Genomic DNA, 13,844 nt, shown 5'->3' with positions numbered 1-13,844 from the left:
AAGAAAGAAAGAAGACCTATTTCATACTAAATTGCTGAGCTAAATTTAACATTTATCAGGAACTTGAGCTACTTAAATGTGATGTAAAAAAAACAAGTGGGCTTTTAAAAAAGGAATTGGGGAGGAAACTAACAATAAAGAAAGAGAAATTACGATTTTTGCTATTTTCAAAAATGGGAGCGGTGCCTAAAGCAATTGACTTCTGCCAAGAATCTTTCCATTTTTTGAATTATGAGACATAACAGTTTATTGTCAGTGACTTGAAAAACTGCAGAATGACTTGGGGCTGGGTGGGGAGGGGAACAGTACTGAACAATAAGTGGCATTCCTTAGAATGTCAAGCTAGGACCATGGGGAAAGCTATCATTAGTTAAAGAGTTCTTTCTGAACTCAACCTCTGCAACACCATCACTATTGCCACTGGCCTTTCCTTTCCTGACAAGGGGACTTCTCAGAGCCAAGAGACCCTTCTAGCTTCTATCATCTAGCCTTCATGCGCAATCTAAACAAAGAGAACTGTTTAAATTAGAACTGTATTTGGTTGTACTTAATACTATTTTAGGTTGTCAGGGCAATCTAGAAGTTTTTAGGGGGTTTATGGTAGCTAGAAAATTGAAGTCTTAAGGATTATTTTCCCTGTTTTTTAAAAATATGCTTTCTTTTTACCAATTACATGTAATAATAAATTCCCACATAAGTTTTCCAAAGTTATATGATCCAAATTGTCTCCTTCCCTTCTTCCCTCCCCATTCCTGGAGCTGGCAAGCAATTCAATTTGGATTATTACATGTATTATCACACAAAACATATTTCCATATTGTTCATTTTTGTAAGAGAATAATCTTATAAAACCAAAACCCTAAAACATATACCCAAATAAACAGGGGATAAATTATATGCTTTCATCTGCATTCCTACTCCACCCTGTTGGTTTTTTTTAACAGCCTAAATTAGGTAGAAATAGGGTACAGATGTTCTGGAAAAAGTACCAGTTGATTAAAAGCCAAGAAGACTTTATGTGGAGAAAGTGGACAAAATTTATCTCATTGTCTATGCTGGACAAATTTTACCCAATATAAACTGGTAATAGTATTTCACAAGTAGGTTTAAATGTTGCTTAGTAGCTGTCCCAAATCTTTGAGCCTGGAGATCTTTCTATCAGGAAAAGTATCCTGTGCCCAGCCCTTTTATTTTGGAGTAAAATTAATTGCTCAGGGCAGCCTTGGGTAAAGATACCCAGATTTACCTTTCTTTTCTAGTCATTGCATTGCAAGCTTAGCTTTGTCACTGCAGTAAAGGGGGGAAGAACACTGAAATCTAGCCAATTCTTGCTTCCTTACCATAGATATCTACTATTCATTCCAGGATTGGGAAGCTTAAGGAAGGGAACTGCCTCTTCTTTTCTTCCTTTGCTCTGACATTACCCATCCCCACTCCCCGCCCCCCCCAAACATTGACACTCATATCTCTGCATATTAAGCATTCTGGCCCAACTACATGCTACTTAATTGCACTCAGACAAATAACTTTATTGCCTCAGACTTCGTCTGTGAAATAAGGAGAGGGCAGCCAGGTAGTGTAGTGGATAGAGTGCTGGGCCTGGAATCAGGAAGACCTAAGTTTAAATCTAACCTTGAAAACAAGTGGTGTGACCCTGGGCAAGTCATTTAAACCTGATTGCCTCAATTCCTCATCTGTAAAATGAACAAGAGAAGGAAATGGCAAACTACTCTAATATCTTGCCAAGAAAATCCCAAAAGAAGTCACAAAGAGTCAGTCATGACTAAAAATAACTAAACAATAGAATAAGGATACAGAAGTAGTTGATTTCTAAATTCCCTTTCAGCTCTAGATGTATGAAACTATTATCTATACATACCAAAATCAACATTCTCATTTCCCATTGAATGACAGATACATCTCAGTTCAGTTGATTTTGACTTTTCTTTATGTTTTATAAGAAACCTTGATAATCTGAAGAAAAATTATTTTAGTATTAGATTTTTGAGCCAATTGAAGGAACCCTTAGCCAAAGGCTGGAAACAAAATCATTTATGGGCTACGTAGGACAAGCGGGGTAAGATATGAAGGAAAAATCTCTTCTCCTGTGGTAGAACCTGGAGCTGCCGTTTTAGATATTAGGACTGAAGCCTTGGGCTCTGACCAGCTGCTTAAAGAGGTGATGAGTGGAGAGCTGCCCTAGTTCCCTGTTACTGATTTCAAAACACCATTCAACTGGTGCTCATTTTCAGCCAGAGGATATTTGCTAATATGAAAAATCTCTCTAACACTGTTTTATGCTCCTGCTTAGTTTAAGAAAAGTTATGTGTTGTTTCATTAACAAATACTTGTTGTAGAAACAAGATTAAGACATGGAATGATCATAGAACAGGGAGAATTATAATGGATATGGAATGTAAGAAAACTTTAAAGCAGTTTACCAACAAGAACAAATGTATGCAATAGCAAGAGTCTCTATATACTTAGATTATGTGGAGTAAAAGCAGGATCTTCTTGGGGAGGGGTTAACCAGAGAGGCAGAATTTCTGTCAGCATTGTGACTTCATAGTTAGTAATTATGAATAAGACCTGACTGTGACCATGGCTGGTCTCATCTTAGCCATTTGCTGCTAACACCCCAATAGGACTCAGGGTATCCACCATCATCTAATCTGTGAATTTTAACTATTAGACCACTTAAAGAACTCATGCCTCTTTAGCAGGCTATCAGAAAAAGCCTTCATGAATTCAGAAATGAACTTATGACTTCTTTGACTCTTCTCAATTGTGAACTATTTGTTCTTTCTACTTCATTATCGAGCTTCTGTATCTACATGTTTCAGGATTGATGGCATTCCATTTCCCTCCTAATCTTTTGAAGCTCAGAATTAAGGTATCCCTAGCTGAATCATCTGTTTGAGTGTTTGTAAAATTCTGGTTGGAGACCAGCTAATCTCCCCCCACCCTTCCCACCCACCCCACACCCACCCCCAGCCTTTTCCTCCATTTCCTGATTGAAAAACAAAGGATGAGCAATTCTGATAAAGTTTGAGTGGCCATTGGACAGGGAAGCAGCAGTGGGAAATTAGTGTTGCTGAGGTTAGGCAGGAAGCTGTTTCAAAGTAACATTGTAGAAAGAGTTTTATCCTCAGTGGCATTTAAGCTGAAATTGCCTCCTTTTTCCAACATGTAGCAGCTAGAGGCACTAACTTCTCTCAACTGTAAACCCCACAGTGAAACCAACTGAGGAAGGAAACAGCTCCCCAAAGTAACCTACTAGGAAATACCTTTTTCCTTGTGTAAATAGAATTAGCTCTAGCCCATTCATAGTCAAAACTCTACTAAACCTAGGCATAGAGATGATGTGTGATGTGTGTGTGGTTTTTTTTAATGTAGTTTCTTAGAAAGCTTTCTGTTCTCAGCTATTCTCCAACTTCCCTATTCCACTTTGAGTCTGCTTTTAATGTTTGATTCCTTATTACATTTTATATTCAATTTCTTCTGGCAGGAGTAAAATCCTTGGTTCCAGATCCATCCATTATGATGTATACCAATGCAAAATAGGAGTTTGCACTGCAAGTAAAAGACTAGGAGAAGTAAAGAAAGGCCTTCTAGTCCCTAAGCACCTCCCAAGAAATTGCTCCCAAGAGCAACATTAATCATATTTTAGTTTAAGTTTCTTCAAATTCCATGTTGTGAGTTAGGAGAGCCGTAGAAAGACAATATGGATTCAACATTTAGGAAGGATTAGGATTAAGATTAGGTATTGTCCTTCAGCATGCCAAAATAGTTCATAGTGTTTCTTGGATGTTTCTTGGAGAAGAGATCCCAAGGACAAAGTCTTAAGGAACACTTCCAGTTATGGGGCATGATATGGATTAGTTAAGAGAATTGGGAGGGAGTACTATGATAAAAGCCCTCCATTCTTCCTTTCTCTTAAGTTTATAATCTTATCACTATCAGATGCTCCTTTCTTTCCCCTCACCCAAATATCTAATCAGTTACCAAGCCTTGCCATTTCTATCTCCACATTATCTCTTTCTTGCATCCAACCCCTTCTCTTTACTCACAAGTTAACCTTAGTTTGAACCCTCATAGCTTTGTGCCTTAATTATTGCATTGGTGTCCTGATTGTTCTCTTAGTTTCTAGTCTCTTCCTTCTCTAATTCATCCTCCAAACTGATACCAAAGTGATTTTTCCTTTAGCATAGATCTGACATGTCACTCTTCTTAGCCAACTCCAAAGACTTTCTATTGCCCCTAGGATAAAATACAAGCTCCTCTGCATAACTTTTAAGGACATTTATAACCTCACTCCAACTTTCCTTTCAAACTTCATTGTACATTTCTCCATCTTCCACACTATTTGGTTCATCCAAATTGGCCTTCTCAGTTTCTTCTATCTTTGTGTCCTTGCTCTGGTTGACTTCCATGCCTAGAAACATACTTTCTCCTTAGTTTTGCCTCATAGAATCCCTCTTTTCCTTCAAGATATAGTCCAAGAACCACCTTCCACATGAAGCCTTTTGGGAATTTTTACAACTTCTAGTGCCTTCTTTCTGAAACTGGGCAACTGGGTAGTCTGGTATATAGAGTTCTTGACTTGGACTCAGGTAGACCTGAGTTCTAAACCTGCTGCAAACACATTGGCAAGTACTTTGCCCTCTTACAGCATCAGTTTCTTCATTTGTAAAATTGAGATGATAATTGCACCTACCTGGTGGTGGTGGGATACTTGTGAGGATTTAATGACAATATATGCAAAGTACTTTGCAATCTTTAAAGCCCTACATAAATGTTAGCTATTTTTTATTGTTTAATAATTGTGTATTTTCTCTCTAGTCTGCATATACTTATACATGTACTTAATGCCTTTCTAGTAGAATATAAGCTCCTTGAGAGTAGGGACTGCTTCATTCTTGTATTCTTTCACTTTGCCTGACAGTGCTTTGCACATAGTAGGTGTTTAATAAATGCTTGATTGATTGACATTTTGCTAATATTTGTAGCATTATTATTTCATTGGTGGTATGTAGGATCTCTGAAGGCTTAAGCTGTGGTGAAATGACAACCACTCTTGTTTTTCTTTTCATTGAAGGGACTTACAGGCCTTTTTTTGGTGTGTGTGTGTGTGTGTGTGTGTGTGTGTGTTAAGGAAATAATTATCTTTTTTATTTTTCCTAGTCTTTTATTTGAAGTGCAGAATACCATTTTGCATTGGTATACATCAAAACTGATGGATCAGGAAAGCAGCACCAGCGAGAGTGTGGGTAAGTCTCTGTCCTGCACTAATTTGTACTTATTTGTAAATGTTTTTCAATCTGTTTTAGGTGTGGAAAACATAATTTTCTCCCAACTAGATTGAAAACTCTGTGGGGGTGAGGGGATCCTGCCCTGTTCTGTATTTCTGTTGTATGATAGGGATACTTTGCCTTTGGATAGCTCCTTTTATTTGTTCAGAGGGTTCTCCAGTCTATTGGTTGACATCCCTTTTTGCCCAGGACATGACTCTCTCTATCCAGTATTTAGTCAGTGGGAGTGATTGGCTTGATTGACTGAAATATCCTGTAATGTACTAAGAATGAGGAAATCTTTCCATGCCTTTTTAAAGAGTCAGAGTGGTTGGAGTTTCTGGTCCTTAGTTTCATTGGTATACAGGAATGTAAATGATCAAATACTTGGTTGCTTCAAACAAGCTCATTTGAAAAGAATTGCCTACTGACTGCTGATTTTTACCTCTCCTAAGTATTTACCAATGTTTATTATAATTACCTCTCTTTATCTGCCTCCTCCAATCCCAAATCCAGGTCCAAAGAGGGAAAATAGGTTATCTATATATTATCTTGATAAAGGAGTAGCCTGTATAAGCAATTAGAGATATAATAGTTGAGAAATATAGGGATGAAGTTACTTTTTCAAACTTTCATAGGCAATCATTAATAGAATTGGATTGGGATCTTACAACTTCTGGCCTGCTTTCTATAAGAAAGTGCTGATAAATGTAGCTTTAGCTAATTAAGAAATAAAAATCCCACCTTATGTAAGAATCTAAATCTGTGATACATTGGAACTGGATGGGGCTTTAGGCAAGTAAGGATAAGTTCTGAGTACTGGAGCAAGGAAGATTTTACAGATGTCAGCATTCTAGATCCTTAACAGAGTAGCTACTTAGGAAACTACATTTCCCTTTATTAGGATACATAGTAAGAGGGATAACATCACATTGAGTAATTTATAATTTCATACAGATTATATTTGTTGGATTATAATATAGTTAAAATAATTTAGTTCATAAACCATCACTTATATCATCAAATAGAATGACTAAAGTACATTTTTAAGAATCTAAGAAAATAAAACAAACTCAAAATTGAATGGTGAAGGAGATGTGACATTTATTTCCTCATGCATAGATGACATGTATCATGCCGTGCAAGGAGGGATGTCATGAAGAGCTTTGTCAAATGCCTTGCTGAAAATCAGATGTGACCTATGTCTTTTTCCTTAATCTGTTGATCTAATGATTCTATGTGGCTGTTCTTGGTTATAAATCCTAATTTGCATTTTTGTTTCTTTTCCTTTTAGTCTTTTTAGATTAATCAGAGAATTCCCTGTGCAGCTATATTTATGACCATATATTACCCTTGCTTAAGAAGCTCCAGAGGCTCCCATTTACCTTAAGGTTATAATATAAGCACCTCTGACATCCCAAAACCTTTGCAACCTAGTTCCAGCCTATCTTTCTTTGTAAGCTCTTATTCTTATATAGATTTATATAGACAGACTTATAAACTCATATTCTCTTCCTTTTCTTAACTCTGTTTCCTATCCATACTGATCTTCTTCTGGTCCTTTCACCCAATATTTCCTCTCACATCTTCAAACTTAAGATCTGGTGATCCCTCACATCTGAAATATACTCCTTTTTTGCCTTTGCTTCTTTAAAAAAATGCATCTCCTATATGGGGGCAGCCAAGTGGCATAAGTAGAAGGAATGCAAAGCCTGGAGTAAGGAAAACCTGAGTCCAGATTTAGCCCCAGACACTTACTAGCTATGTGACCTTGGGAAAATCACTAAACCTTGTTTGTCTCAATTTTCTCATCTTTAAAATCAGCTAGAGAAAGAAATGGTAAACTACTACAGTATCTTTGCTAAGAAAAACCGCAAACGGAATCTTAAAAAGTGGGATTTGCTAAAAGGACTGAACAACAATAACATCTTTTATATGAGACTTATTCTGATTCTTTCTCCTTTATCCCTGCCTTCCTGCAGCAGGTACTAGGACCTCTGAAAATTACTTTTAATTCAATTCATATATATTTTGGGTTTAATAATGATAATAACTAGCATTTATATAGAACCTCATATCAGACAGGCACTGTGCTACTTATAGCTTGCAGATATTATCTCATTTATTTCATTTTGTTTATGTTGTTTTCCTTTTTTGTGTAAGTGCCTTGACTAAAGGTGCTTTTTCATTTATTTGTCTCTTTTAATTTCTTTTCTTTTTTTTTGTCTTTGTATCCCAAGTACTTACCACAGTTCTTGGCACATAGTAGGTATTTAATAAATTATTGTTGAATGAAGGAATGGCTAAGTTGTCAGAATTATATTTTGAGAGCCTCCTATCCTTATTGAACCATTTTCCCTCTGAGAGGGGATAGAAATATCCACTTCTTTTTTTTTCTGAATCTTTTGAAATGTTTCTTAGAAATGTAAAGTACGTGCTAAACTATATCTAGCATAATTGTCCTTGGCTATCACAAACTCTAAGATGGCATAGTTCTTCCAAGATTTCATTTTGCCAGCCAATTCTTCCTTGGTTAGAATTAAATCCAGAACAGCAGTTCTTATTATTTCCTCTACCTTTTATGGGATGAAATTGTCAGCAGGATAAGCCAGGAATTTATGAGTTGTTCCAAAACTTATAATGAATCTGAAGATAAAGTCCCCCATTCACTAATATATCTTGCTTCTGTGTCAGTTTTTATAATTTATGTTAGGAAAGCATCATCCATATCCTTCATCTGACTACTTTATGGGATATTTATAATAGCATGTCTGTTTCTTTTCTATTTTAATTTTCACCCAGTGCTCTTCAGTGAACTCTCACATTTAGATTCATGAATTTCTTTACAGGTATTTATCCTCTTTACATATACTGCTACTCTGTCCCTTCTATTGGTATGTTTCCTTTAAAAAAGTTAACTCTTCATTGCAGTATGCCAGCTATGAGTTCCATCCTACCAAGTTTCAGTGATACCTCTGAGGTCATATTTATATCCTATGTTAAAACTTCAAGTTTAATTTTTTATTATCTGCAAACATTTGTATATAGATAACTAAAGTTCTAGATGTTCCCAGCTCTCTTCCTAGGTACTTCCTCTTATGAATTGCTATATGTCTTCTATTCTTCCTATTTCTGTGTCATAACTCATGTTGTCTATTCATTTTTATCTTTGAACCTTAGAAGCACAAAATGAGGGGATATATAATACATCTGAAAGGATTTTACCCAAGATAATTGTGGAACTAAGATTGATGTCTACAACTTTTTGACTTCTTTGCAGTGCTCCATCTTCACTAAAAAATACTCATCCTCCTTTTATCTTCTTGACCACCACACTCCCACACATATTCAGTAAGGTTCCATTTAGTAAAATTAAAATCAGTTCTTAATTTTTCAAAAGTTGTTCTGGAAGAATTATAGAGGCTGTTATTTAATTGAAAAGGGAAAGAAGTCTGGAATAAAACCTTGTTAGATGGAGTTTAAAGATAAAATTTGGCTGTGTGAATTGTAGTGGTTAGGATCCTACAGCCTCGAGGTGTTTATGTGAAACGTGTGTTTTCCCTTCATTTTGTAGTCATTGTTTGGCTGGACTGGGTGATGGATGATGGAGAAGGTAGTGTCTGGAAATGTGTTCAGAAGTGTACAGGAAGCCAAGAGGGGTCTCTGCCAGCACTTCCTTCCTGTCTACAAGAGGGGGAGAGGGAGGGCAACAACCTTGGCTTTCCTTTATCCTGAGAAAAGTGTCACCAGGCCAGCTGTATTACAGGAAAAATGGTTTAATCTTTCCCCAAATTATAGTGTCCTTCCTTTCCTTTAGCTGTTAGGTTGGTCCAGGAGCCACATAAATAGTGAACTGAATAGAGGATTTCACTGGAACAGAGCAAACAATTCAGAGAATCTGTAATGAGGATGGATTAAAATATGATGTGGGTGGACTTGGGGAGGAATTCTTTTTTTTTTCCTTTATAGTTTAAAGTCAAATTCTACAGTAAGTCATCTTGCCCCAGTAGCACCAGACATTTTTTTGTCTTGATACAGTAGTATTTTTAAAATAATCTTTCCAGACAGGAAAAAGAGAATAGCAATTTTGAACATCATTTTTATTAATTCAGAACACAAGGAGTCATAGGCCAAACTTAACCCAGATTTGCAGCCTTTATGTAGTATCTAGTCAATAGCTGTCTTTGAGGGAACTCCTGTTAAAGGATAAGGTTTTTGCTTCTATAACCATGGCTACCATTAGTCACTGATTCTATTCATGAGGAACAAGGGAGAATAAGGGGAGGTTGTTTTCTGTGTAGCTTTTTTTTTTAAATTCAGGTTTATCATCAGGTCTTAATTCTCTGCCTCCCCCCAACTGGGAAAACAAGAAAAACAATTAATTTTTTACAAACTTACATAGTCAAGTTAAACAAATTCCCATATTGCCCATGTGCACTCTCTTTCCCTCTCTCCCTGTCTGTCTATCTATCTTCTATCTATCTATCTATCTATCTGAGAGAAAGAGAGAGAGAGACAGAGAGAGAGAGAGAGAGAGAGAGAGAGAGAGAGAGACAGAGACAGAGACAGAGACAGAGACAGAGACAGAGACAGAGAGAGAATATGTGGGTACATAAGAATCTGTGTTTATGTCTTATTCTGAACTCTGGGTCCATCACCTCTGTAGTAGGCAATGGGTAGTATATTTCATAATAAGTTCTCTGGAATTGTGGTTGGTCATCATGTTGATCAGAGTTCTTAAGTCTTTCAAAACTGTTTCTCTTTACAATATTGTTATCATATGAATTGTTCTCCTGATTTTGCTTACTTCAGTTCATACAAGTCTTCCTTGGTTTCTCTTAATCCATTAATTTTTTTTTTCAAATTTATTTACTTTTAACATTCTTTTCTTTTTAAATTGAGCTCCAAATTTTCTCTCTCCCTTCCACTTTCTCCCTTACCCTCTGAGAACGCAAACAATATATTAATTATACATGTGGAAATAATGTAAAACATATTTCCATATTAGCCATATTTTTTAAAGCAAGAAAAATAAAGTGAGAAAATTATGCTTCAGTTTGCACTAAGAGTTAATCAGTTTTCTCTCTGGAGGTGGATACTGTTCACAATGATCTCAGTTCACAATGATCTCAGTTCTTCTGTCTTCACTTTGCATCAGTTCATATAATTCTTGCCATGTTTTTCTGAAGTTACCTCCCTTATCATTTTCCATAGCAGAGTTGTACTCCATAACATTTATGTACCACAGCTTATTCTTCCACACCCCAATTAATGAACATCTCCTCAGTGTTCAATTCTTTGCCACCAGAAAAAAGAGCTACTATAAATATATGTTTATATATATGTGTCTTTTTCCTTTTTCTTCAGTCTTTGGGATACAGACCTTGTAGTGGTATTGCTGGGTCAAAGGATTTGCACAGTTTTATGGTTCTTTGGGCCTGGTTTATTATTGTTCTTCACAATAGCTAAACCAGTTCACTACTCCATTGACAGTTTATTAGTGTATCTGTTTTTCTCTTAACCTCTCTAGCACTTGTCATTTCTGATAGGTGTGAGGTGGTACTTCAGAATTGTTTTAATTTGTCTTTTTATTTTCTTTATTCAAAGATATTTTCCCAATTACATATAAAATTTGCTTTTTTCTAATCAATAGTGATTTAGAGCATTTTTTCATATGATTATAGATAGCTCTGATTTCTTCTTTTGAATATTGCCCGTTTATAGCTTTTGCCCATTTATCAATTGGGGAATGGCTCTTATTTTTATAAATTTGACTCAGCTCTATATTCAGCATATATTTGAGAAATGAGGCTTTTTATACTCTTTGTGGTGGCAAAAAATTGGAAAATGAGGGGGTGTCTGAACAAATTGTCATATATGATGGTGATGGAATACCATTGTGCTGTAAGGAATGATGATCTGGAGAATTTCCATATGAACTGGAAGAACCTCCATAAAATGATGCAGAGCAAAATGAGCACAACCAAGAGAACATTGTACACAGAAAGTGAAACACTGTGGAACAATCCAATGTAATGGGCTTTGCTACTAGTACCAGGACAATCCTGAGAGACTTATAAGAAAGAATGCTATCCACGTGGAGAGAAAGAACTGTGGGAGTAGAAACAAAGAAGAAAAATATATGATTTATCACTTGTTTATAAGGGTACATGATTTGGGGTTTTGGTTTTAAAAGATTGCTCTATTGCAAAAATGAATAATATGGAAATGGACATCGAGTGATAACATTTGTATAACCCAGTGGAATTACTTGTTAGCTCCAAGAGTGGGAGGGAAGAGGGGAGGAAAAGAAAATAAATCATATAAACATGGCAAAATATTTAAAAATCAATTAATTAATTTAAATAAAAGAGAAATCCATCAGAGTTATAAAAAATTTTATATTACAGCAAAATGATTGTCCTTTTCAGTTACATCTTTTTGTGCTTTTGCTTTATCTGAGATAATGATTGCTACTCCTGCTTTTTTGTAATTTAACTGAAGCATATTAGATTCTGCTCCAACCCTTTATTTTAACTCCGTATGTGTCTTTCTGTTTCAAGTTGTCTTTTGTAAACAATATGTTGTTGGATTCTGATTTCTAATTCATTCTGAATCCACTTCCATTTTTTAAGTGGGCCCATCCCATTCACATTAAAGTTATGATGACTATTTTCCTCTCCATCCTATTTTCTTTTTCTTTTGCTCTCCTCAAAAAACCTATTTTGCTTCTCACCTCTGCCTCCCCTAATCTCTCTCTTTTTTTTTTATCATTTCCTCCATTTCTTATCTCTTCTCCTTCCTATTTCCTTATTGAGTAAATTACATTTCTATATACAATTGTGTGTGTGTGTGTGTTGTGTGTGTGTATCCTTCTCTCTTTGAACCAATTTTTTTTAATCAAGGCATTATTTATCCAAATATTTTCTTTTCCCAATTACACATAATAACAATTTTCATCATATATTTTCTGAAATTATGAGATCCAAATTGTCTCCCTCTCTCCCTTCTCTTCCCCCTCTTGGAGATGGTAAACAATCTGATCCGTATTGTATGTGTATTATTATGCAAAACAAACCTCCATGTTAGTCATTGTTGTAAGAGAATACTGCTATAAAACCAAAACCTCAAAATAAAATTGTAAATAAATGAATGTGAAAGATAGTATGCTTTGATCTATATCTGACTGCAACAGTTCTTTCTTTCAAAATGGATATCATTCTTTGTCATAAGATCATTATATTGTTGAGAGTAGCCAAGTCTTCACAGTTGATCATTGAACAATATTGCTGTTACCTCTCCCAGTCTTTGAACCAATTCTGGTGAGAGTAAAGTTCAGGCATTACCTGCCACTCCTACCATTTCCCCTTGTGTAAAAGCCCTTTTTTGTGCAACTCTTTGATGCTAGAAAAATTTCCCCATTTTACCTCTCCATTCTCCCTTCTCTTAGTACATCTTTATTTCCTACCCCTTAATTTTTTTTGGTGATCATTCCAACACAATTGATTCCTACTTATGCCCTCTGACTATGTAAACTCTTTTTAACTCCCCTAATAATGAAAAGATTCTTAAGAGTTACATTAAGATGGGGGGCAGCTGGGTGGTTCAGTGGATTGAGAGCCAGACCTAGAGATGGGACATGCTAGGTTCAAATATAGCTTCAGATGCTTCCTATTTGTGTGAGCTTGAGCAAGTCACTTAACCCCCATTGCCTAGCTCTTACCATTCTTCTGACATAGAACCAAGACATAGTATTAATTCCAAGGCAGAAGGTAAGGATTAAAAAAGTTACATGTATCATATTTCCATATAGGAATATAAACAGTTGAACTTTGATACCCACCCTTATGATTTCTCTTTTATGTTTTAAAGCCCTCTGTATAATTAAATTCTATTCCCCCTCCAAAAGATTATACTCAGTTTTATTGGCTAGATGATTCTTAGCTATAATCCTAACTACTTCTACAATAGCATATTCAAAATCCTCCTCTCCCTTAATATGGAAGCCATTGAGTCTTGTGTGAATCCTGACTGTGGCTTCATTTTATTTGAATGATTTCTTTCTGGCTACTTAAAATATTTTTTCTTTGACTTGGGATTTCTGGAATTTGCATTTAATATTCCTAAGGATTTTCATTTTGGGATCTCTTTCAGTAAGTAATCAGTGGATTCTCTCAATTTTTATTTTACCCTCTGAATCTAAGACTAGAGCAGCTTTCCTTCCTATTTTCTTGAAATATGATGTTTAGACTTTAATCAGAGCTTTCAGGTAATCCAATAATTTTTTTTTATTTGATATAGGATGGGTTTTATTTCATTCCTCAGAAAATGCGTCAAATACTAAGAACTAACTGGACCCTAAAAACAAATGTAAAATAAAAGGATTCATAATATCCTGTAGGCAATCAAATCTCTCTCTGAGAATCCTACTTTCCCACCAGGGTCCTAAAGTCCTTCTGAATCATTTTCATCCAATGACTTGGACTTTCCCTTGGAAGGAAACTGAATTTGTAATCCGATAATTATTAAATTATCTCTTCTTGATCTAGTTTC

Source organism: Gracilinanus agilis, chromosome 2, assembly GCF_016433145.1.
Source record: "Gracilinanus agilis isolate LMUSP501 chromosome 2, AgileGrace, whole genome shotgun sequence".
NCBI lineage: Eukaryota > Metazoa > Chordata > Mammalia > Didelphimorphia > Didelphidae > Gracilinanus > Gracilinanus agilis.
The sequence above is the reverse complement of the archived record's forward strand: the minus strand, read 5'-3'. Positions refer to the sequence as shown.